Source organism: Ictidomys tridecemlineatus, chromosome 8 (assembly GCF_052094955.1).
Source record: "Ictidomys tridecemlineatus isolate mIctTri1 chromosome 8, mIctTri1.hap1, whole genome shotgun sequence".
NCBI classification, from domain to species: domain Eukaryota; kingdom Metazoa; phylum Chordata; class Mammalia; order Rodentia; family Sciuridae; genus Ictidomys; species Ictidomys tridecemlineatus.
The window spans coordinates 70677145-70703746 of NC_135484.1; the positions used below are offsets into that span (position 1 = coordinate 70677145).

General features: G+C 41.7%; 1 protein-coding gene across 1 annotated transcript in view; it reads left to right on the plus strand.

Moving 5' to 3' along the window:
* The first annotated feature begins 9319 nt into the window (after positions 1–9319).
* Positions 9320–26602, plus strand: part of Bach2 (BACH transcriptional regulator 2) — a 335453-nt gene continuing 318170 nt past the window's right edge. Inside the window, exon 1 of the mRNA XM_005324699.4 lies at positions 9320–9846. The gene's annotated coding sequence lies outside the window, so the exon portion shown is untranslated. The remainder of the gene's footprint in view (positions 9847–26602) is intronic.

Here is a 26602-nt window from a genome sequence, read left to right on the forward strand (position 1 = left end):
AAGACAGTCTCGCTCTGTTGCCCAGCCTGCCCTCAAACATGTGACCCTCCTGCATCAGCCTCCTGAGAATCTGGGATTACAGGTGTAAGCCGTGGTACCAGGCCGATAAACATTTTATCTATCCCTGAATTTAAAAAAAGGAACGTTCAGAAGACAAGAATTTTTAGTGAATGAAGAACAAAGAAATCTGTCTTGTAAATAACATATTTATGATAAATTAATAAATAAGCATTCTGACTCAACACTTGCTCTTATTACCATGAGCTGCTCATCAGCTATGGGGACACAGGCTCCTTCCTTCTCTGGACTCTGCCCCATCATCAGTCCTGACACACATCTCAAACCAACCCACCCCATGACACCGCCCTTGCAAGCCGCAGAAAACTGAGCACAGAGGAAACCTACCAATAGTGTCTTGCCTGACGACAAGATCTGTAAATCCAGAGGGTACTCAAGTGAGACTGGAACAAAACTGTGCACCCGATATTTTCAGCCATCTGCAGACCAAAGGGCAATTCAAGAATGGGCATGTGGCACCAGTTTCCACGGGTGGCTGACAACTGTAGTGTGGAGTTGTGATCTCTTTCATGTGTGTTAGGGTGGAGAACTACGTAGGAGACATCTTGGGAAAATGGAGAGACAGATGAGGCCCAAATCTCTGTCACTGACACAGGCACTCTGCCGGAAGCACATATGTGCATGTACAACAGCTGGGCTGACCAGCGCAGAGCTGTTAGTACTGTTCGGGTTGGATGCCCTCATGTAATGATACCACATAAACAATCTTTTTAAAAATAGATTAGAAACTGTAAGTATGGTCTTACATATTTGTTGGGGAAATTGCTATAGGGCTAGTGCACTCAATTCTCAGTGCTCCTCAAAAAAAAATCATAAGCTGGTTGAGAATTAAATTTCAAGTACATTTTTATTAGGAAAAAATCATCAAGGCTTTCTCTTCATAGTAGTTTAAAAATTGTTGGATTGCTTCTGTCCATCCGCAAAGGTTTTCGAGTTTCTTTAAAGCAAAGATGTGATGAAAAGTTAAAACCAGTTTATTTGATCAAAAGCGTTTTTTAGAGTTGGAAAGAATGAAGAGACAGATATTTTGTTAATTAGTTTAGAAAAGTCAGGCATTTAAACAAGCTCTGAGGAGGTGAGGAAGGGAAACATTGTTACAACCATTGTTTTTTCTTTTCGAGAGGCAATAAAAGGAAAGTGATCTTACTATTATTTTGTTTATCTAAGCCTGATTTCATCTCCTTCTCTTCTCATTCCACCAGTTACCTAACTCATCCTAAAACCTCAAAATATTAGCAAAATCCCTTTCTTAATTTTCAATTTCCATTTTGCAGAGTAGGGCTATGGATGACCCTTCCCCACTCTGCAAATTATGTTTAGTGCTCACATTCCCCAATACCATCACCATCAATGGGCCACTTCCTGTCCCAGAGTTCTAGATTCTCACTCAGTTTCCACCTCCACATTCAGTACTATAGCTGTAATCTGTCCCATGTCCTCATCTCCAACCTCTTCCTCCAGTCATTTCTCGATTCCTCCAAAGCTCCACTTCTCCTCACTTTCTCCTGCAGGGCATCTAGATGCTCCCCGCTGTCATATCAAGCATTCCCTTTTCCACCAGCCTTTCTTTGTCAAGGAATGTTATTCCCAGGTCCCTTGTTGAAATGCACTTTTCTTTTCTTACTCAACTTCTCAGTCTATGGACCTTTAACTTTCCTGCTTGCTCTATTCCATTTTCTTCATGAACTCCTGGTCTTTCACCCACACCCAATCCCAGAATGGCTGTTCCTCAAAGTTCCAGACTTGGCCCTCCTCCCTTCTGACTCCACCCTTTACCAGTGTGAGCTTACCTTCCTCCCGCATCCAGAGCCACTTCTTTCCTACTAACTCAAGCCAAAAGACTCCTATCCCTCTTCCCTCTTGTTGTTCCTCCCCTTCTCTCACCTCCCACATGCAAATGACCTCTCAGCCACAAGCTTCTCTGAATTCTCCTCCTTTCTCCAGTGCCTTTCACTGCCTTGGCTTAAGTTCCTGGAGCTCAGCTGTTGTCTCTGGCCTCTTTAGACCCTTTATAGAGCCAATGTGCTCTTTGCAAAGTCAGATCTGATTATGCCTCTTTGACAATAGAAAATTGGTCATTGCCTCTCTACTTGTCCATCCAGAATTTACAGAATCTCTAGGGAACTTTGAAGGCACAACTTTGAGGGTAGGAGAGGAATCTTTAGTCCTGATGGTCACAAATAGGCTTTAAAAAATTTAGAGTAAATTTGACCCACAAATATATAACAAAAGAAGTTCAGTTGGCTTTTTAACATATAACAAGAGACTGCAATGACACTTTGTTCTTGGTGAAGGCCATTTGGGAGCCTGTTCTGGGATCCCTAGGAATAAAGATTAGCATTTCATCTCCTCTGCCATTAAGAGCATTCACTGGAAAAGTTCAAGGGGAATTTTGTCCTGTGGATAAAATTTGTTCATGTCTACCTTTCCGGTCCCATATTCTGCTATGGGCTGTTACTTCTGACTATCTCAATTCACTATTCTATTTCTCCTGACCTTCTAATATCTTCTTTTGATAAAATATTATCCTTCAGAATCCACTTCTTTTGTCACCTCCTCCAGGAAGCCATCTCAAACTCTCCAAAGCAGAACCAATGGGCAACGCCCCATGTCCTATTCTGACCATCAACATAGTGTGCTGTGATGACTTGCTCACCTGTTCATCTTTCCCTCTAACCCATGAGTGCCTGGCTTAAGCATCTCCAAAGGTTAGAATAGTGCTTACCCATGGACTATGTGTGCTTAAAAAATGTTGGACAAAAAAAAAGACAGGCAGGTAAGTGATTGCTGTGTAACAAATACTAAGTCTTGGCCAATGGGAGGGGAAGGAAGGAAAAATGTACATTTTGGAAAAAAAAAAAAAAGCAAGTCACAATCACAATGCCCTCTTATCACTGCAGACTTTAGTGCTCCTCGCTAGCCAGGACAGCAGGCATGGTCTCCTGTGCCTTCTTCTTCTGGCCTCACCTTCTTGATGTCATGACAACTAACTCTTTCCCAGCCCTCCCATACAAGGCTACTTTGGTCAGACCAAATCCCAGTCTCTGGGCATCCTCTGGTATGGAATTCCCAACCATATTTCTTCCTTTCTGGATCTGTCTTGAATTTAAGGTTCAACTAAAATTTCACATTCTCAGTGAACTTTTCTGGACTGCTCCAACAGTCATAACTTTCTTCCCTCTTAGCACCTACAACACTTAAGTCCTTATTGGAATTTAATTATATACATCTTGAATTTTATAACTTTTATTGGCTTTCTTTATTACAGAACTAATACATTTATATTAGAGAAACATTTTTTAAAGTTAAGCAACGGAAAAGCCACTCACCAGCTCTTCATCTTGAAAGAATGACTTTAATATTTTATATAAACCCTTCCAGACTTTTTTTTTCTATGCACACACAAGCAATTTTTTTCATAAATGAGATCATGTAGTGTAATGCCAGATTCGTGGGACCCCAATAGACCTCCAAGAGCTGAATCTGATGCAATCACACAAGAGTCTTTATTGCAAGCTTGAGCCTGGACTCACAACCGTTTCTGACGCAGCAATCTCGAGGAGTGAGTCCTGACTCTTAGTTCAGTGAGGATTTATAGGTTTTTGGGGATACTCTATGCATCACAACATCATACAGCAAATCATTTCAAATCTCGGGAAAATCAAACAACAACTCTTAACATTGATTAGCACATTCATTGGCGGGAACAAGTCAGGTAAAGGTGATTGGTTAGTTCAAGTGGTGGATACGTTTGAACGTTGGAAGAGTGTATATGCTAAACTTGCAGGGTTGCCTAGTCATGTTATCAATCAACAAAACTACTGGGAGGGCCACTTGGTATTTCAGGTATCTTCCCTGTCTCACTCTGATTGGTTGTTGCTATGGTCCGAATTTGACCTCAAGCATTCTTTTGGTCTTTTCAGGAACTTGCATTTGCTGAGTCAAGGACATCTGGAACAGACAAATGACTCAGCAGGGTAACTATGTGCCTAGGAAGGAGTTTTCCAAGGACAAGGGTCACCCCCCCTTCTTTGGCAGGCCCTGCTTTGAGGTACAGGCTGGTTTTTCAAAAATGAAGTCACATCAGTTTCTCAGTAGAAAATACTGTTTTGCAAATTGTTTTTTAAAAATACTAATAAAACATTGGCATGCCAACATACATACTTCTTCAATATGATTTTTTATGAGTCCAAATATTCAATTTTATATATGAACCACCATTTACTTAGCCAATCTTCTGCTAAGAGGCATTTCTATTTTTCTATTTTCTTTTTGCTATAATGCCAAAAATACCCTCATAAATTTCTTAAATTTTTTATTAATATAAATTCTAATAGATATAATTTCTATGTAAATAATTTAAAATATTATTTATTATTATAATTTATTAAAATAGTTAATAGAAAGCAATTAAACATAAAATCATTGTATTGGTCAACTATTTTGTGTATACTAGTTTTGACCATGTACTTAGATTTCTTTTAAGTTACTGGAAGGTAAGGTCCAATGTTTTCTAGGTTTTCATCTCTCAGCATGACAAATGCTCATGTCGTGAAGACTGAAGAATTAACTTATTTCACTAAGTTTTTAGACAATAGTGTCATTGTTTAGTACAGAACTAAGTCTTGGGCTATATCTCTATGTTGCTTCCTCTTTGGGAGTATTTCCAAAGTTTACCTTAGGAATTGAGTGGTTTGGGAGGAGGTAGAGGTAGACAAATAAGAGAAATGTCAGTCAAATTCAACATCAGCTAGAGGTCAAATTGTTGTGTGATTCTAGTCACTTTAGAAACTATGGTGTTTTCTGCTTTATGATGCATTGATCATTTTTCAGAACTTGTGTGAGATTTGGTATGGCAAGAAATAACTCTCCTTGGCAGGGGCATGTCCATAAAGACCCCAGCAGTGACCCATCCCAGTCCTCTTTGCTGCTCAGCAATTCTGCTACATTGCCTAGCACTAACTAGTTCACACTTCTTTTGTGGCCTCAGCTCCTATACCCTGCCCTCCTCCACCATCAGCTGACCATCTTGCTTCTTAGTCCACTAAGAAAACAGAACCATTCAGACTAGAGCTCCCCACACTTCTCAATAGCACATCCCAGCCCTCCCACACACCACCTGCATTGCCCTCCTTTCTATCACTAGGGATTAAGTGGTTCTACTCTCAACTCAAGAACTTCACTGCAGAAATCATTCCATCTCTCTTTACACGTCCATAGTTTTCCCCTCTTGAAACCAATGAGCTCTAATTTCTCCCAACATCCCCTATCTATTTCCCCCTTTCACAGCAAACCTCCTCCAAAGAGGGTTCTATTCTCTTCCACTTCCTCTCCTCCCACACTCTCTCAAAACCACTCCAGCCAGGCTTTATTTCTGCCATCCTCTCTCTGCTAAGGATACCAATGACCTCTAAGTCACCAATCATAATCATCAATAATGTATTCTCTCATTTCATTTGTCTCATCAGCAGATCAGGCACAGATGGTTACTTCCTGCTTCTCAAAACATCCTCTCTCACTTGGCCTCCAGGATGCTACTCTCTTCTCTCCCCTCTCTCTCATTGGCTGCTGCTTCTCGGCCTCCTTGGCTGGGTCTTCCTCACTTTTTTTCACCTTCCTAAACTCTAAATGTTGAAGTGCCCAGATCTTAATTTTCAGATTTTTTTTCCTTTTCCCTTCTCTTCTCCACTATATTCCCAGCTGCTCTGTGTTGGTGACTTGTGGATTTCTATCTCTAGTCTGGACGCTCACCGGAATTCTGGATCCCCACCTGTAATCACTTGCCCAACTTCTCCACTTAGGTGTCTGAAGTTAGGTAGGCATCTGAAGTTTACTGTATCCAGAACAAAATCCTGTGGTTTTCACCTGTATCTCTTCCTCCTGTGGTCTTCCGTACTCATTAAATGGAATCTCCACCAATTAGCTGCTCAGATCAAAATACAGAATTTTCTTTGACTCCTCTTTCACTCACATTCCACAATTGAATCATCAGTAAATTCTTCCCAATTCACTTTGAAACTTTACAGATTCCATTTGTGGTAGTTATTCCAGTCCAAATCACTATCACCTCCCTCTCAATAGCCTCCTGCCTCTTTGCTTCTATTCTTGCCGTCCCCCTCCACCTTGCAGGCAGAATGATCCTTTGGGAGTCAAGGCCCAGTCAGTCATGTGCTTTCTCTGTAGAAACCCCTATAATGTCTTCCCACCACCTAAAACATAGGCCTGCTGGTTATCTCTCTGGTGTTATCTCCTGCTACTCTCCTCCTTGCTCTTCTGTATCAATTACTGACCACTTGACCTGTTGGCTGTTCTTGTTCCTGGAACATGCCAAGTCTACTGTTCCTCAGGGTCTTTGCACTTCTCTCCCTGATATCCGAAAACTTTTACTTCCAGGATAGCTGTAGTGGTTGCCCCTTATACATTCATATCTCTACCCAAATATTCCCTCATTAAGAAAGACTTCTCTGACCAATCACCCCATGTAAGAATATCCCCAACCCCTGTTACTCCTGAGCTCTTTTGTTGATTTTATCCCCCCACCGTAGCCATTATCATACAACATTTGACTACATATCTATGTGTATATATGCTTGACTCCTTGTCTGTCTCCCTCCCAGTCTCATCACCGGAATGAGAACTCCATGAGAACCCAGGTTTTGTTCTGTTCACTATCACATCCCAGACTGTAGAAGAGCACCTTCTTCATAACAGGTGGTTCAAAAATTGTTGACAAAGCTATTCAAATTCCATCAACTCTCCAGTGACACCTGTACATTACTAAGCTGAGGTTTTATACTTTACACACACTTTATAACATCTGCTTTTGAAATAATAAACACAAGTCATAATTCCAAGGAGCTTGTCCTAGTTAGTAAAACTCTCAAGGAACTTCCCGTAATCGTGGCTCCTGCTGGCTTTGGCAGTCTTCCTCTCAGCATCCCACTCTGTTCTCTTTTGTCAGATTTCACTGGATGTTAACTTTGCCCTGCTAAGCCTTATTCAAGGTGCCAACTGCATTTGAAATTCTGCCTACTGTTTTGTCTGAGAAAAACCATTTTTATCTTCTCAGCATCTTCAAATTCTGTCTAGGGTGCTGGGAAGCACAAAGTTGAAGACTCCAGAACCACTCTTTCTTCTGTTTTCCTTTCCTTATCTTTTTGTTTCCTGTATATCTTATTTTTTTTCTCTTTTTACAAAAATCAAGGAGATTTCTAGAAATCATGTTGATTAGCTTCAATGCCATGGTACAAAGATATTGTCCCTGGCAACCATATTGTGCTTTAGAAACGTATCACAGATGAAGCCCATATTCCAGATCCAAACACATATGTAATTATGTAGTGTGGGGGGGAATGTAAGGTTGCATGTTCCAGACATGGGAAATAAGTTGACCTCTATTCAGGTTATTGCCATAAATATAGAGAAGGAAAGCCCCTGCATCAGTTTTCCATCGTAAACACGTAAAGTGTAGCACCACAGCCCAGGGAATGGAAAGCAAACACTCATGAGCAAGGCTATCTTAGAGTCTAACCTCTGCAGAAGTGCTGTGAAGAGAGGCTGAATTACAGGCATGCATCACCGTGGCTGGCTAGCCTATGTTGTATCTATCTGGGACCAGATCAGTTTGCAACAGGATCCCCTTCCTCACCCACCTCCACACTAATGTGCAGAATTCCACTCCCATAGCAGGGAAGCCATAGTCTACATAAAAAGAAATGAATTTATGCATCCTCATAGAGATGGCCTCAAGCCTGGCTCTTGTGAGAAAAACATTGATTGGTGCTATTAAAATGCATAGTTATTTCACCAACACGTACAAGAATGAAGAATGCAAAAGCAGAACCATTCATAGGACTGGTGAGAAAGGGCAAGCACAGGTCAGACTAGGGATCCGTCTTCTGTCCTTGCCAAGGGGAGTCAGGCAGGAACTTCAGAAGCAAGGTGTTTTTTTCCCCAAGGGGCAGTAAATCAGAAACCAGAGGCTACTTCTGAGACTTTTCCTTATCTGAAACCAGAAAGGTTAGCAGAAAAAATCTCCTCGTATGCTGCCAGACCCACACTTCAAGGATCTGCAGGGCTGTTAGAAAAATTAGCTCAGCACCTTCAGCTTGCATTGGGCCATCACTTAGCTTTCCACACAGACATTCCGAATGGGGCCTTTTAAAACTCTGCTCTCAAATGAAGGTGGCTCAAGCAACACTTGGATGATATCACAAGACTCCCAGGGTGATGCTTCACTGCTTCCTCAGCATATGCCAGTGCCCATTTTACAAGGGGGGATTTATGATCCCTCTCTCAGTAGAGCAAGCCAAAGTTTTATAATATTCATTAAAAATCAGCACCACATGTAATAATATGGAATACTGCCTTACACAAGAGGGCCAAGTTATAGGTGTTTAGGGAAACCTGGCAGAATTTCTTGGCCTTGGTGAGGGGTAAAGTTGCAGGCACCAGCACAACATTAACACAACCTTGTTTTATTGCAAATGTACGTTCAGCTTAAATTCTAATTACTCCCTTTAAAATCCTACCACCACCAAGCTTTCTTCCTACAGGGCAGCCACACGATGGTCTTAAAGGGCAGAAGCAGTGTCTAAAGTAAAGGCAGGGGAAAGTGGCTACAGCACAGAAGGAGGTGAGGCTAAAGCTGGGAAGGTGGCTTTTTATTTAGGCTTTGCAATAGATCCCTGCACTTCCATAAACTCTGGCATGAGGGCTTCCAGGCTCACCCAGTTTGCAGAAGGCCAAGGCAATCCAGAAAAGAATTCAAACATCAAAGTCGCTCTTGGGTAAGACACTGTTCTTCCTATGCATACTCCCCCATCCCCAAGACAGGGCCTGATTAGCTTTGTAGGGGCCCATTGTGCATCTTTTCCCGTCCCTCCAGGGCAAGGCTAGACAACCCAGGAATCCCAGGTTTCGAGGTTTGGCTCTCCTCCCTGGGAATAGTGCCTGGAACTCTGGCACCCTCCCCATGTGACACACTAGCCTTCATCACTACTCTAATCCCACTTGCCCCAAACCCGTGTCTTTCAAGGCCTGGCAAGGCCAGGCTAAGCGAGTCTGTCAGGCCGGCGTTGAGGAGAGGGCTCTCCCGGCCGCGCGGCCGCACAAAGCGGGGCGATCGGCTGCAGCGGCGGCGTGAGGCGCGCCCCCTCCCGCGAGCCAGCGAAGCGCGCGCCCGCCCCCCGCCCCCCGCCCCCCGCCCCAGCCCCCGGAGCGCCATTCGCGGAGCCGCTTACGCTAGTCGCCAGGCGTACGGCGCCCCAGCGGCCGGGGAGGTGCGCTGCCCGGCTCCCGTAAAGTTATTGTGAATGGGGAGCGGGTGACGTCAGCGCCGAATGTCAACAATGTAGCGATTGAGAGTGTGGGCGTTCCGGGGAGAGCGCGAGCCGCGCGGCGCGGAGCAAACAGCGCCGAGCCGCCGCCGCCTCAGCAGCAGCAGCAGCAGCAGCAGCAGCGGCCGTGCACGCCCGGGCTGCGATCGCAGCAGCGCTAACGTGAGCGCCCGCCGCCGCCCTCGCCACCCCGCCTGCCCAGTCCCGCCGCCGCCCGGTTCTCGATTTTCCCCGGTCTCCCCTCGCCCCTTCCCCTCCCCCTTCTCAGCACACTCGGGGGGCTGGGAACGAGCTGCCATGTGATGCGCGTCCCCTCAGCGAGCTTTCGTTGACCCTCGAATCGCCCACCGTGCCTGCTGCCGGGAGGGGGCTGCGGGCTGGAAAGACGCGGGGAAGAAGAGGCGGAAAGGACTCAAAGTTCTCTGGCGAGGTGAGTCCCTGGCCCCGGGCCGTGGGCCGCGGCGCCGGGCAGGGCGGCGGGGCAAGTTTACGCGGGGAGTGGGTGCGCGGAGCGGGCGGGGAGGCGTGGGGAAGCGGCGCGGGAAGGGAACCGCGGCCGCCGGGTGCGCAGCTGCTAGCCCAGCGCCCTGCTCGCTTTTATGGCATTTTTCTAGGAACGGGAAGGGGCTGGGAGCAGAGTCGGCGGACGCGCAGCAGCAAATGTGCGCTTTCCCCGCCTGGCTGTTTACGGCGGGCGAGGCGGCATTGTATTTTGCTCGCGTCGACTGGTGTTTTGGAACAGCAGGGGGAGGAGGAGCAGAGGGTAATAAGTCAGGCGTGGGGAGGGCGGGCTGGAGGGAGGCGCGCGTCCGCGCGAGCCCGAGCAGCTGTCAGACCTACGGCCCTGTCCCTGGCGGTCGAGGTCGGGCAACCGGGTCCCTAGCCGGTGATCCGCTCGCCAGGCCCGGCGGCCTCTTCCCTGCTCAAGACATCCGCGCCCAGGGCTGCTCCGCAAAGACTGCCGTTGCCGCGCCTTGGCGCTCAGCTGTCAGCCGCCAACGGGTGGCCCTGATCATCGCGACTTGCGGGGGGATTTAAGCTCAAGTTTAGGGTCCTAGGAAAAAGCATCTGAGGACCTCGCAAAGCAGACTAGAACTAGGTGGAATACCTACTAGCCAGGGGTACGGTAGTCGGAATGCGTCCCGCGGAGCTCAACCTTGTGGCTTCTGAGACACCTTGCACTCATCTCTTCCCAAGGTCCTACAAGAAGTCCAAGTGCAACACGCACCCACACTCTACACAGTCTCCAAGCCCCAGAAGCTCCAACTAGGATGGGAATTTATCTAGGGAGCACCTCCCCGTGCCCAGACTCCCCGTGGGTCTCTCAGTTCTCTCACCCTGTGGGTGCTCAGGAGCCGAACGCCACCGAGAGGGCAGAGGGCGGCGCTCACGGGCTACCCCAGGTGCCAGCGAGAGGGGACTGAACGAGCATCTCGGCGACCTCGCTCTGGCCAGGGACTTGCAAGAATTTGGACCGAGGGAGGAAGCGGGCAGGGCCAGGTGTAAGTGTCTGGAAGGCCGCGCGTTCCTGGGTTCAGAGGTCTTGGGCGCGCAAGGTATTATCAGCATCCTCTTGCCTTTAAGCAAGTTTGGCAACTTGGGGCAAGTTCCCGCGCCGCAGCTGTCCGGAGTGGTTTTGTCGGTGGCCCAAGAAGGTGCGCCTCACAGCGTGCCCTCCGGGTCACCGCCACCGCCACCACCACCACCATTGGCACCGCGAAACCAGAAGGACAAGGGCGCCTCCCCCTCTAGACAGAGCTGCCGATTTCCCGCGGGTGGCGAGACGCGGCGTTCCTCGGTTTGCACCTTCGCTGTCTAGTGCTGCAGTCTCTCACTCTGTGTAAATTTCATCTGTTGAGTGTATTTAACTAAAAAGGGTAATTACTTTAGATAAAAATCCTTTACTGCCTAGTGGGAACCTTGGCGGAGATGATGCCTAATGAGATTTTTTGCTTTTGTCTGTTTAGAGTAAAATTAGAGATGTTAACTCTGATAACGGTTTTCTCAGATCATTAAAATGTAACATGTAGGAAAGGCATGTCGAGCTGCGAAGGCTCTGGCTGACATGAAAGAAGCTGAGCGTGAAAGGCTGCCACTCCTCTGGTGGAGAGGGCTATTTCAGTAAGGCAGCAGGCGTCTTGCTTAAAATGTGAGACCGCCCCACCCTGGTTCTCCAGCAGCTCGCGAGTAAACGGCATTTTTCATTCTTGCAGGTAATAATAAACGTGAGTCAAAATGACATCTTGTTAGAATTAGTCTTTAGTCTGTAAGAGAGATTGCTAAATTACAATGTTGCATTCAACTGCTCCAGTGAAAGGTCTGTCAGCCTTTCCATTATAAATTCAGTTTTTCTGGAGTTTATAATTTCACCGCAAAACTTTGAGTGGCTGTGATGTTTTTCCCTCCTGTACTTTGGTCTAAAAAAATGCGTTAATTTCCAAGTTCCACTCTATTTGCTCTTTCTGAAACTTGAATATCATTCAGGTGGAGTGGGGGACCAGAAATGGAGTAGACAATCATGGAACAAATTACTTTGATTAGTATTTTTATTTTGAATTTTGGAAAGCTTCAGGCTTGCCATTTGATGATCATAAATTATCAATAAATTCCTCTGATGTCTGTCTTTCTGCAGGTGGATTGGAGTGTCGGTTTGTAATGTAGATTCCAGGATTACATTGAAAGATACATTTTCCTCATGTGTATATTTAAACTGATAACCAAATTTTGAACACCTCTATATTATTTTATTTTTCAGTCCTTTGAATGTTGCATGTCAGCAACTGTTGTAGGGAAGAAGGGGTGAAGCAGAAGGAAAGAGGGAATGGAGATCCCCTAATTCACTCTTACTATTACCAATGCCTGGGAGGAAGCCATTTATTCTCTTTCTGTTGAATTATGCCCTTTGACTTAGTATCTTCAGGCAATTCCCTTCCAGTCACTCACCTCTGGCTGCTATGTGAGGAGCTTAATTATTTGCAAACTGCCTTGAAATCCCTGGATGAAAGGCACTGAATAAGTGCAAAGTATTGTTATTCAGATATGGAATTTAATGATCCATTACAGTTCATCAGGAAAATGCACTTTGCAGTGATGGTAGAAAACATTTCCACCTGATAGAGGGTAATAATAACTGCTTAAAAGTAGGTTCAGATTACAGATGAGACAATTAACTCTGGCCATGTGCTCTTCAATTTGTTGCAATTCATTTTGTGATCAAAGTGAGTCACAGAGAGCCAGATGGTGAGGTTCATGTTCAAATCTCTCCTAGGCCAGCCCTTCACTTCTGGGCCCACTGTCTACCCAGCCAAGGGGACTTGGTTATTCATTAGCACTTGTGAGCTGTGCCTCAGAATTTGTAATCGAGGCCCCTGTGATGCCAACAAAAGGGCTCAGGCCAATCTGTATTGTTGGGAGCAGTTTAATTTTACTTGGATTAAGTCTCACTTGGTGTCTCTGGTGTGGATCCAGCTTTAACAAGGAAGAGAGGGCCCAGTGGCTCTCACGCTTTGCTGTGCGCTGCTACACTGAGCTAGGCTTTGAACCTCAGATTTCAGGGGCTAGTTGTCTGGCATATTGAAAATACTGTCTTGATTGTTGAATGAATGGGAGAATTCTTAGGTAAACAAACACCTTGCTGTTTGTCTAGGGGCCCAAGAGGCAGGACTGGCTTCATGGCGACAGAATTGTGCAGTTGCACATGGCCCCTCCTCTCTTCCCTCAGAAGGATTTCACACCTAGTTTTATGTTCTGCTGTTATCTTTTTGAAATCCTTAATAATTCCTGAACAAGGGACCTCTCATTTCCATTTTCATTGAACCCTACAAATTATGTGCCTTGTTCTGGTGAGGAGAGGGCGTATTGTGGAGTGGCAGACAACCACTGCTCAACCTCACTCGTTGTTGTCTACTGTTGCCAGGCAGGAATTGATGGCAGTGCTGGCTTTGTGCTGTCATATCACTCGATTTTTCCAAGGGAATTTGGATATCTGGATTTTTATGTGGAATTTCCTATTTAAAAATATTGGCTCAAATTTTTATAAACATTGGTTGAGAATGTATGTAAAAATTAGCATTGTCCTGAAGATGGCCTGTCTTCTACCACTTAACAGACTAAAACATCTGATTGTTTAATATTTCTATAGTTAGTTATTTTCTAAAGGCCTGACACAAAGTGGATGATTTTTGAGTGTGTACCAAATGAATCATTACAAGTATCAGGAAAATTGAAATATGTAAGAAAAGCAAAACTCCAAATCAAACTAAATCAACACTAAGTCTCACTCAGGTATTAATACTGTCCATTAAAATGGAGAATTCAACATGAAAAGCCAAATAATTCCACAGGCACAGTGTTATCCTCTGCAGGTAAATAATTCATTGCTTTTGAATCACTTACCTTCTATTTATTTGTTATCCACCAGATGGGTATAACTTGGCCCGTTTAATGCCCAAGGACTTCCATAGGAATTTGATACTGAAAAACATTCACTAAAACAATATATTTGTTTTGTTGAATGCTTACATGTGCCATACAGCGATAACTACTTTACATGGGTACTTTACATACGTATGAGATATATGACTACTTTACATATCTCATCGGGTTCTCAGCACAACTCTGTGAAGTAGGCATTGTGCCCATTCTACAGCATCGGAAGGTTCTAATCAGAACTTCATCTGAGTAAGTGTGTATTTTCTTGGATGTGTACAAAGTATTTCCCCATCCTGTATACACAGTCCAGCATGGAGTCACTGACTGGTTATGTCACATACAGAGAACATGGTCTCTATCCTCTCATACATGGAACAGAGAACGATACTGGACATCACATTTGTCAATCTCTGCACTTTAGACAACAGACTGAATCTTTGTCTCCTGTTCCTCTCCTTTCCCTGTCTGGATATTGAAGAAGCCTCATTGACATATGACCCTCCCAGAGACACTCAAAGTTCAGAAGTTAAGGCTGGTTGCGAAAATTGTAATTTATTTGGTAAAGCAGATAAGAAACTTTTGGCAGAGCCCCAGTTATGTTGGGGAAAGCAGCAGCCACACCCTGGGAATGAGGGAAAAGAGCTCTGTATTGTTAATGACAACGTATGACCTATTGCTATCCCATCTTTAAATTTTACATGAATATTTACGATTTGTTCACGTCCAAATTAAAACCTGCCGTGGACTAAACATTTTGTAAATTCAGTAAAATATAACTCATTTTTTTGGGGGGGTCTGGAACATTTAATAGAAAAGGAGCTGAATGTGTCAATTAAAATTTCCCTGTTGAGTTTTCCTCTTTTTTCCTATTTATTAATTTCAAATGTCATTCTACTTAAAACTGAAACTTAATCTTAATATCAGCATGCTATTCAACTTCCTTAAACCAGAACATATCTTCAGAATCTTACCACAATGTCCTTTTTCAAGGGTCATTTCATTTTTAAAGAATATGTAAATTGAGCCTCCTCCTGCTAGTGGCTCTACTTCAAAAATCAAGCAGGAATTTCACCTTTGTTTTTTCCTTGAGTTGTTTTTTTTCCCCCAAATAATCAATATCTACAATCTGAAAGCATTTCATGTATTAGTACATTCTAGTCATTGGAATTACAGCCCAAATGCCTCCCAGTCGGCCCTGTGACTTCATAATCACAGCTTCTCCCGCGTATTCCTCTGGTTAGCTTCTCCTTTGTTCCTTAGCCTGATAATGAATTGTCCTTTCGTTCTGAGATGTGTCATTTTCCTCCCTGACCTTCTTGTCCTCTTCCTGAGAGCTAGCTGTAGGACGGGCTGCAGCAGATGTGAAGGAGAGCTGGCGCTTGGTTTCCAGCTCCCTCCTGTCCTGTATCGTCTTTCATCTTTTTTTCCCAAGCAGTGAAATCCTCTACTTTCCAGTCCTTGCACTTCCATTCTTCTCTTCAGTTGTTCCTGAGCCTGTGGCTGGCATAGGGACCAATTCTAACCCTTCAGAAGAAGGGTTTGGAGCTTCTAAGTTCCCAGTCTCTCTAATCTTGCTTTCCTATCTCTTCTCTCTCCCATACTATTTCAAATATTTCAAATGTCAGTCTCAGGCAGATGTCTCAGGAGTTTCCACAGGTCTAGCCCACTTTGGGAGACTCTAGTGTGGTGAGTCACATTCCACAGGCAGGGAAAAAAAAATGTGCATGGTCAGCAATTTTCCTTAGTATCCCCCATATCCATAGATTCTTGGAACTTTTTTTCTTCCCAGACTGTATTCGTCTAAGCAACAGGAACTTGCAGATATTACCAAATGGACCAAGTGTCCAGAAATGCTGTTCTTTAGAGGCAGATGCCTTATTCACTCATTTAGTAGTGGTACTTAGTATCTCTTATGTAGCAGGTTATCATGGTGCTAGTGGGGAACAAAGCCAGTCCTGGCCACTGCCCTTATGAAGCCCCCATCTAATAGAAAGGATGACATTAACCAGTTAGCTGCAGATAATTCATTAAACTTCTGTGAAGGAAAACTATTCTATATAACACGGTACAATTTGGGGAGGGGGGTTTTTGACCTGGTCAGGGGGTAGGGATTCCTCCCACCCCTACCAACCAGGAGGAATTGTGCAATGAGCTTCAGTGAGGGTCAGTTGGAAATTTGAGGCTTGCTTTTTCCTCCAACCTCATAATCCTATTAATTCACTACTCTCTTTGGCCCTTTGGAGTATTGCACAAACCATGATATAACCCCTGGGGCCATTTTGGCAAATAATGATTCCTGTATACAGAGTCCAAAATTGATTTTTTTTTACCTGTGTCTCTGGAGTCTGATAAAAACAGAATTGCTAATTGCCAAAAGTACTGTTTATTTCCATTCTTGAAAAAAAATACTAGTTAACATTTCTTACTTTGAATATATTTAGGGTAATTTTGACAATTTTTGAAGGATCAGAAGCTACATGTACACTCCCTTCAAAATGTCTGTGTGTATGAGACCTAGGCAAGTACCATGAGTGAAAATGTGAGTCAGACTTCTATCTAAAGTGCTTCACTTATCACAGAGCAGGAGGGGTCTCCATCCTCTGCAGATCAAGGATGATTATTTAGACCATTTTTTGGAAGCATAATTTAGGAGTGTTGACAGTATCTATTTAAAACAAACTAGCAAAAAAAAACAAATAAAACAAATTAGCTATATTGTATGCTAAAACCTCTCTATTTTCTTTTTCTTTGATGATAGCTAATCTGCATTAAGAGCTTCCTATGTATGTTGCTCATGTTAAGTTACTTTTTCCCCATAACAACCCAGAACTGCATATGATCTTTAGCAGTGAGAGCACGGATGTCACTCAGCTAATGAGAGCGTGCTTTGATTGGACATTGGATGTATGATGCTAGAGCTGTACTCTTAACTCCCAGGCTCTGCCTCCACTTTGCTGTCCTTATTCATTTGAATTTGGAACACTCTCTAGCAGGTCCCAAAAGTGGAAATACAGGCTAACTCATTCTGAAATATTGGACATTTTATTGACATCTATTTGAAAGATAAGATTGAAAAATAATTTCTGAGGGAACATGAGTGAATATATTTCTTGTCATTCACAGGACTAACTTTCTAATAATTACATTCCTCAGATCTTGTCCATTTAGAGATTATGAAGTAAAAGTGATGGCTTGGAAAAGCAAAAGATGAATTAGGCATAGAACATGAATTCCATGGCCTGTCCCCATGGTTTTATCTATAGCTTAAGAGAAAAAGCAAAAAAACAGAACAATACCACCAAAAGAAAAACCCCACTGCCAACAACAAACTATTCTAGTAGATATTCTACTCTGGAGGAAGAATTTCATTCAGAATAAATCCCATTAGAGCTCCTAATTGGAAATATTAGCTACCAGTAACAGATAAAAGCAGGTAACCTTTGTTCTCATTCTAGTCAATTTCAGAAAGAGATTATCTTGCCAGATTATTATGTTGCAACTCTCACCTGAAGATTTGCATGCTTTTAAAGGACTCAGCCAGGCAGCCAGTTTGGCAATGCCCACTGATTACCTTGGGTTTGCAGGGTCACTATTTAGAATGCTGACTCAGCTCAGCTGTGCCTGGGCTGGACACCACATTGTCATCTTGAGTCAAGAGGCATTATTTCTGAGACCTGCTTGAACATTAAGCACATGTTTGAAGCTTAGTTTGGGAGATGATCAAGTGTATATATGTACTGTGCTTATTTTTCAGCATTTAGTTCAAATTTTGGAGGTGGCTAAATGGGGAGATGCTTAGTGTGTCAGTGTTGGAGGTTTTAAGTGATTAAAAAATCAAGCAGATGAGTGCATAAAGATTTCTATGCAAACAATGATGAGCTTAAATTAAAGCTGCTGATTTAGTGTGAGAATTACTTGCATTGATTTGTAGAATATCTATATGGGTTCAAGATTCCATATTATGCAAATGAATAAGCCCTGAAGAGTCAAAGTGAAAAAATATGAAAATTAACTGTGAAATATTTTATTACCCATTCAGCAAGAGGAAAATGTAGACATTCTTTGAGTTAACCCTTACTTTTCAACATTTCCCCTCCAGGAAAGATCAGCAGGAATGATGGATCTTGTCTTAACTGTAAAGGAGGTAGGCAAGTTTGCTATCAGTTCCTCAAGGTCCTCTTTCTGTCCTTACTTCTTTGCATTGTACTCTGCTGTCTTTTAGCTGCCCAATGCTCTCAACTAGTTTCTGTCTTTCCTTCCCAAAACCAATCTCAGAAAAGGATATTGCAAATATAATTTTATTAGAATATAAGTATCTGAGTGTACCTTGTGCATTACTTTTCTGAGGCATCAGCATATTAATAACAGATAAAGCTAAAGAATTAAAACCCTGAAGATAGGAATGTAGAATTTCATACCCTGTAGAACACTTTTGAATGAAGAGATGGTTCTTTATAAGCTAAGCCTGGATGGAGAATATAGACAAGCAGAGTAGAGCATAGAAACCACAGTGATACTAAAAATATAAAGGGCAGATGATTCTTAATAATACATTTGTCAGTTAGCATCACCTTCCTCCTGCCAGATACTAGATTTGAGCACATAAACCTAATGTAGCAAGATGGTGTGTTATGTGACATTTAAACAAAACTTCAGGGAAAAGCTACTTGATCTATGATTAGAGATTTTTTGTCAGTCACTGGCAATGACCCCAGAATTCTCTACGATCCTTGAATACTGAATCTTTGAAGGGGGAATAAAAAACAGTGAATCTGATATCACTTACCTCCCTGCACCAATTATACCAGTTTCATTGATAAAAATTGAATTGATTTTATTTCAATATTGGTGTGCCCCATACTGTTAACATGGTGGTGACACTTGGAGGTTTGGAGAGACTGATTGATTAATGGAAGTATACTTATTTTGGAGAAAGTTTTTGCCAGGTTAACACCCAAACGTGAAGAATCAGATGCCTGTTACACCACCCCACCACACTCCTCCAGCAACCATGCTATGTTGGGTTGATGGCGCCATCTAGTGGCAATATATAGAACTGTCCGTTGGACTTCGCTCATTCTGTGGGTTTGTTCTTAAACTGAGGTGAAGTCCTCTTTCTTTGGAAGGGCCCTGTCAGTGGGGTACCCCTCTCTAGTTCCAATTTTTCTGTCTTCACAATTAAATATGCCTTGTGTATTCCTTTCGCTCAGCCTCCCTTTTTCCTGTCTCCTTTTCTCCAATTACCCTTTTTTGTAACTCTCCTTTTTTCTCTTCCAGCTTCTTAAAAAAATTTTTTTTTAGTTGTAGATGGCCACAATACCTTTATTTTATTTTATTATTTATTTATTTATATTTTATGTGGGTGCTCAGGATCGAACCCAGTGCCTCACAGATCAGGCAAGTACTCTGCCCCTGAGCTACAACCATAGCCCTCTCTTCCAACTCTTGATCACTTTTTTTTTTTTTTTTGGCAGCAAACAAAAAATTAGTACCTAGAAGTGATAAATATAAAGAATTTTTAATGCTGCTTTATGCCAAAATAAGAGTATACTATGCATTTTAAAGTGAAATTAGCTGGGCATGGTAGTGCATGCCTATAATCCCAGCTATTTGAGAGGTTGAGCGTAGTTCAAGACTAGCCTGGGCAACTTAGTGAGACCTTGACTCAAAATAAAACAGAGAGGGAATGTAGCTTACTAGTGGAGTACTCCTGGGTTCAATCCTTAGCACTATCTCCCCCACAAAAAAAAGTGAAGTTAACCACTTTTTAAAAATATTGAAGATCTAGACTGAATCTAAAGGCACAGTTCCAAAGTCTCCCTTAGAAGGCATGCCCCTCATTTTCTTCTAATTAGACATTTCTTCAAAACACATTCAAGAGAGTTTGCCTTTCATTGGTTTTGAAACTATTCTTAGAGTATTATCTTCTACTTTTTAAATTGTGAGTTTAACCTTTGACTCATATTTTAAATTGGAGACATTTTCATGAACTCTCCTGGGTCACTGTCTCACCAGCATGGCACTGTTTCTGTGGAAAATGTGTTCTGGGTTCCAGACAACAAGTTCCCCTGTGGCCTTTTGGGTCTTGTATTAAGGGAGCGAACAGAGATGAAAGATACATACGTAGGATGAAGTGTGGTGAGCGATCACTGTGCAACATTTGTGGGACCCAAATGAGTGTACAGGTTGAAATCTCCCACATTAGACAATGAATTTTAAATTTCCACTTATGTTAAGCATCTTGATATTGTGGGTTTGAAAGTAAGTCCCTTCTGAAAAACAGGAACTGTGCTTGTCTGTTACCAGTTTTTGTGGTCGATATGGCAACTATTTTGATTTTTCAGAAGGGAGAAAAAGCAGTTAAATCTAGTTAAAATTAAAGCCAGTTAAAATTAACGGACTCGTGAGATTTTGAATGCAGCTGTTCCATACATCGAAACAGGAGAGTTGTTTCTTTATTACCACTATTAATTATTATTAGTTGTTAACTTCTTTTTGAACTGTGGCATACATTACTTGTACTTTTGGTCTAGACTTGGAAAATAGGAATTGCAAGGGGGTAGAGAGGTTTCTGTTTGGTTATTTGCATGTACCCTGTTTTTGTTTTTGCTGGGTGGTAGGTGTGTGCACCTTATGTATGCAAGAGTAATTTAGCATGTCAGCAGTTTCCTACAGAAGCACCTGCTGACTCATGTAGCCGTTGTGGTGCTCAGCTGGCCGCTGGGTAAAATGCCCCCAGTGCCAGAGCGCCCTTGAGAGCACAGGGCTGGCTAGCTGCAGAGGGGCTATTTGCAGATCTGTGGTCATCGCTAAGTTGGGTGCTCCTCTTCCTGCAGCCAAACAGCTTTCTGGTTGCAGGACAGAAAACTGGGCAAGTTTCTGCCTTTATAGGAACTGTGTGAAGAATTGCAGCATTCCTAAAAGTGCTTCGGGGGAAACGACTCTCACTTCATTTTGTTTTCTGGGAATCTTTATGGGGAGAGGGGTTGACAAAAAGGGAAAGGAAATGTACTGTTATTTCCTACTTAGCAGCAGGACTTTCCATAAACCTTTAACTCAGGCTTTCTTGGTGTAACTGAAACTTGACCCACTTCTCCTTCTGTGGGAAGGAGTGTGCCCTGAGTGGGGAGTGGGCAGGGAGTGGGAGTGACTAGCCTGAAGTTCCTAAGTGATGACAGTTTTTGTTTGCATCAGTTACATGTTGTTGAGGTTAAAACAAAAACAAAAGCAAAAACAAAAGCACCTGACCTGAGATCATTTAAAAGGTAGCGGTGTGTTTTCTGAGCTGGTTTCACTGTTTGCTTTCAGAGTTCAGTTGTGCTTATTTTCATCGGAAAGTGTGAAATGTTGCTTTTCTGAGGTTTCTACATAAACTTCCTTTTGTAGATACAAATTGATCAGATCACCCTAAACTCTCTTGAGAAGGATGATTAAAGTGAGCTTGGCTAAGGAAAGGAAAGCTTTGCACATGCTGAAGAGTTCTCCTTTTTTTTTTTTTTTTTTTTTTTTTTTTTTTTTTTTTTTTTGTAGCTTTGCTAAGCATTCTGAAGCAGCTTTGACCAGTAATAAAGAACAAGCCGCGGTGACTGTGTGTAACATGATGTTGATGGAAGTTCTTGGTTTCCGCCGATACAAATGACTCATCAGTATCAATAGAATTGTGACTTCTAATAATAACACAGTGCAAGACCTTCAAAACATGTGGTTTTAGCCCTGGCTCTCAGTGAAAGGTTGGAAAATATTAGTTTGAATTTTTTCTTTTTTTTCCCTGATCTTTTAATTTCACCCAAGTTGTAAAGCTGCTTTTTATTTTATTTTATTTTATTTTTTTTGGAAGGTGTGATGATGTGATGATCCTATTGTTTTTTTCATCTTACTGTTTTTAGTTTCATTATGATCAAGGAACCAAATCCAAATCATTTCATCATTTAGAAATCTGTGCACTAAGCATCTCCTGCCAGGGCTGTGTTTTGAGGGAAATGTGGCTGAAAATTGAATCCTCCCAGAAGGCAGAAAGAGAGAAGCTGGTACAGACTCCATGGCCCACAGCTGCCTGCCTCCTACACAGCGCCCACTGTGGAGGGCTGTGGTATTGCTGAGCACTACTGCCATGTGAGTCATTGCTGGAGGGTTCCAAGAGGCCAGTCAACAGAAAACTGGAGTCAGAGGAAACAGTGGGGTGAAGAGGAGCAGCAGTCACAGGAAGATGTGTGCTGTCGCATTTCTATGCCAAGGGGCTGCCCTCAGCATCACAAGGAGTTCAGATGCATGGTCACACTCTGCCGCCCGATGACATCTATACCAGGAATGTCTTGTTTTTAGTTTAGCTTTGGTTTGTTTTTCTGAAGTTTATGCCAGATCATCAGAGATGACCCCCTAGACCATCACAGGTAGTCTTGTCCAGGAACCTTTATTTTTTACATTCTGTAGTTGACGCAACTGAATTTCTAGTCTATAATAAGAATGGCATGCATCATTACATTTATAAGGTCCCCCCCCCAACACTTCATCTTGAAAATGCTTCCGTTGTCATTTGCTTCCTAGCTGCTAGAACCATGGGCATTTGCACCTTGCTTTATTGATAGGGGAAATAAACCCTTCCTAGGGAAGCTCACAATTAGAATTTCGTCAGTTGGAACTTTGTGTTCACCTTGCCTCTTCCACACTTCATCTTCAATGTTTGTTTGATTTATGCTTCCAGTCGTCGTCTTAGCATTTTGGATTTTTAATATATATACCACCTGCTATTCTTTTTATCTTTTAGTGTCAGTATTTAGAAGTGCCAGGCACTAAAAGGGTCCTCAGTAAATACCTGAATGAAAGTATAGACAAACTCATTGACTCTGCTGCTTTAAAACCCCTCTGTAACTTCTTATTGCCCAGAAAAAAAGTTGAGACTCCTCAGGATGACATTTCAAACTCCTCATAATCTGTTCCTATCTTGCAGGAACTATGTTTTTGCATATTTTCCTAAAGTTTTTTTTAATTTATTCTGAAATTACTTCTTGAACAGATCAAGGGCTTAGGCCTTGCTCTTTGTAGAGAACTCTGTTAGGCACAGAGCACAGTGTAGAACCATGATACTGGCATAAATTGCCGTCCCTCTCTGGAGACAAGTTGTGAATTCATCTTGGTAATCACACTCATGCGCGTGCGCACGCACGCACGCACGCTAAGCATTCAAATACAATACACAGCAGTAGTGATCAAGGGCCAGAATGGATAATTTGGGGATTGAATGCCCCTGAGTTTAACCCCCGGTATCCCCCCTGCCAAGAAAAAGATGCTTAAGCCAAGTGCCATGGTGCATACTTGTGATCTCAGTGACTTGGAAGGCTGAGCCAGAAGGATCACAAGTTCAAAGCTACCCTCAGCAAAAATGAGGTGCTAAGCAATTTAATAAGGTCCTGTCTCTAAATAAAATACAAAATAGGGATGGGGATGTGGCTCAGTGGTTGAGTACCTCTGAGTTCAATCCCTGGTACTTCCCCCATCCTCCCAAAAAAGAAAAAAAATGTTCAATATTAATAATTAAAGACACATAAATTAAAATTGTAATAACATACCATTACACACAGTCTGGATTGGCAGACATTTAAAATCTGACAGTATCATGTGTTGGCAAGGATATAAATGAATGGGAGTTCTTGGATATAGTTGATAGAAATTAAACTTGGCAAAATTACATTGAAAAACATCTTGTTATTGCCCAACCAAGTTCAATCTGCAAATAACTTACAACCCAGCAATCTTACTCCTAGGCATACATCTAAGGATCACTTGCCTACATGCTTTAAGAAACACAGACAAAACTGTTTAAAGACGGTTATTCACAAAAGCTAAAATTGGGAAAAAACTCAAATTCCCAAAAACATTGTATTGAATTTTGCTATATTTTGCTACATTGATGCACTGGGATTCTAATAAGATTGAAAAGTGAGCTAATAAAACTATATACAGGAGGGTGTGAAGAGACAACATTTCTTGGGTGCGTAAGAGAAAGGATTTTGTGTGTGTTCAAATTTTGGTTCTGCCACTTACTGTATGACCATGGGCAAATTTCTTCAGTTTCCTCATCTGTGTATCAGGGGAAATGATAGTGACGATCTGAGAGGGGTGTCAGGAGAATTGAATAGAGTGTATGCTTAGGAAAATGGCCAGCATGAAATACATTCTATGTGTTTGTTAAACTAATAAAAAATGCATTAAAATTGGAGAATCCTATCATAATGTCAAATGAAAAAAGCAAGACAGAAGAATATATAACCTGATTCTATTCATTCAAAGTTCAAAATGAGCATGCAAAAGTAAGTATATTGTTTAGCAACACCTACATAGGTAGTAAAACCACACAGGAAATTAAGGATCAATTGTCTAGAAAATATCAGTTAAGGGTTACCCCTGGGGGCCATAGAGGGACAGGATGGAGGGACAGGAAGGAGCTGGCTGGGGACTTCCAAAGAACTGACCTATTTTACTTCCCTACCTGGGTAGTGGTCCCAAGGATGTTACTTTTTAATAGTTATTTTTAAGAGTGTCTTTGTTTTTTTGTTTACATGTGACCTGTTAAATATTTAGAAAGATTTGTGTGAATTATTATTTTCTGAAAATATTTCTGATTTGATCTGTTAATTTAAAATTAGCTGAGAGAATACCAGGCCCAAAGCAGCAAGATGACATTAAACAAAAACAACGGTAGATTTTTCACATTTGGATTGAAAAACTGAATTGTTCAGGTACAGAACTGGGAATGCCAACCAGATGCTAGTTCTTCCATAGCATTTTGAGCCCACAGCACAGCCTGGATTTCACCTAAGGTGACACCTCCATAAAGCCACATTAAGATAGCTGTCCTGTCCCAATCTGGGAATGTTAAGTGTCCTGCCCAGCTGTTCTCAGCTCTGGTTGTCTGGAGCTTCTTGGAAATGCAGCCCCACCCCCACGCCTACTGAACCAGAGCCTTCATTTCATCAAGTTCCCATGAGGACGCACCTACATGAATAAATTTGAGAGGCACTGGGCTAAATGTTTCTAAGAACCCTCATAATTCTTAAGATTTCGTGATTTTATTTATCAAAATGCATAATGCACTGAAAATTATCAGTTTATATGGTGATATTAATTTAAAACACCTGGGTATATTATATGTACACAAAGCTAAATGAGTATTTATTGCACTATTAGTTTTAAATATATTTATCCATTTCCCACAATGTAAAGATTAGATTGTTTATGTATTTGGGCACATATTGGAGTTAAAATACGATACAACATTGTTATATTTTCTTTTTAGTATATAGGACTAGATACTTGCTTTGATATGTTTTGTTAATGCTTTCAATTTTTTCTTCTATATTCATTAAAAATTTCAAAGTAGATTAGGATTCTGAGTACCTGTTAAGCATACTCCAAGAGATATTTAAATGATTTTTTAAAATCCCATAATACATTGATTTTATAGTTAACTTTTTTTTAATTACATATTCCATGTTTTGACCTTATGGGAACCTTTGAAGTCTGAATATCTTATAATAATTCTCTACAATACTGCTTATCTTTCAGATTTTAGATTTAAGATCAGGAAAGTAAAATAATTTTTGTCTTTTTCCCTACAAACGATAATGACTAACTTAAACTCATCTCTTTTTTATACCTTTAAATATTTTGCTAATTATCCTTTTAACTAATGAAGTTCAAGTGGAATCCATGATTCATTTAATGGTTTCCCCTTCATGCAATTAGTCATTTGTTCTTTTGATGTCCATAGCAGAACCAATAATTAACATGATAGTCATAAAATTCAAAATAAAGAGGTTTCTCAAATGACTTAAAATCAGAGATAAAGTAGATTCACCATATGTCAAAAGTGAGTGGAGAATACTTTTTACGAATGGATGTTCTTTAAGGCTGTGTAAATACTTTTGGGAATTTTTTTTGTGTGTGTATATAGAACAAGAAATCATACTTTGACAGTTGGCTTAGATAATATTTGGTTTATGCATATCATCTGGACAAAGTATAACAAAGGGCTTTTAAAAGTGGTTAAGTATTATAGACATTTTAATAACTTCTGTGCATTACACGTATGTGTTAATTTTAGTTTAGCAAAGTTTCCCCTTCCTTTTATAGGACTGACTTTAGGAAAACTCTAAATTCTGCCTTAATGAAACGTTTTTTGGATTTTGATTTCTTCACCCATAAGTAATTGTGAACAAGTATTATCACGCTTTATCATGTTAGTAATTGCCTGTGGGGCAGAAGGCTATGAATTTTCTACCAGATATCATGTCTACTTTATTCATTCATTTATTCATTCTTGGTGGATATATATACTGTGGACTTCCTGTGGCAAAGTTCTGGGCTGGGTGTTCTGGGAAGACATAAAATGAATTGCACAGTAGCAATGTTCATAGAGTTTATAGTCTATGGCTACCTGGTTGACTGTGCTCCTGACAAAAGAACGTTGTAACTTATAAAAATTTATTTTTAGAAATCATGGCATTTTATCACTTCGAGATTATTAAATCATCATCTTAAATATTGGGTAGGTATGAGATTGAAGTTGAACTTAATAGCAATTAGAAGTATAATTGCTTGAAGTCTATTCTTCAGTTTTTAACAGCAAGATTTAGAAACATTACTACATATCCCCAAAGGGTTTATCAGAGCTTAGAATATTTTTCAGAATGGTTTGAAATCATGTAATTTTAGTGTAGATTCTAGCCTGCACTCTCCAATATGATAGCTACTGGTCG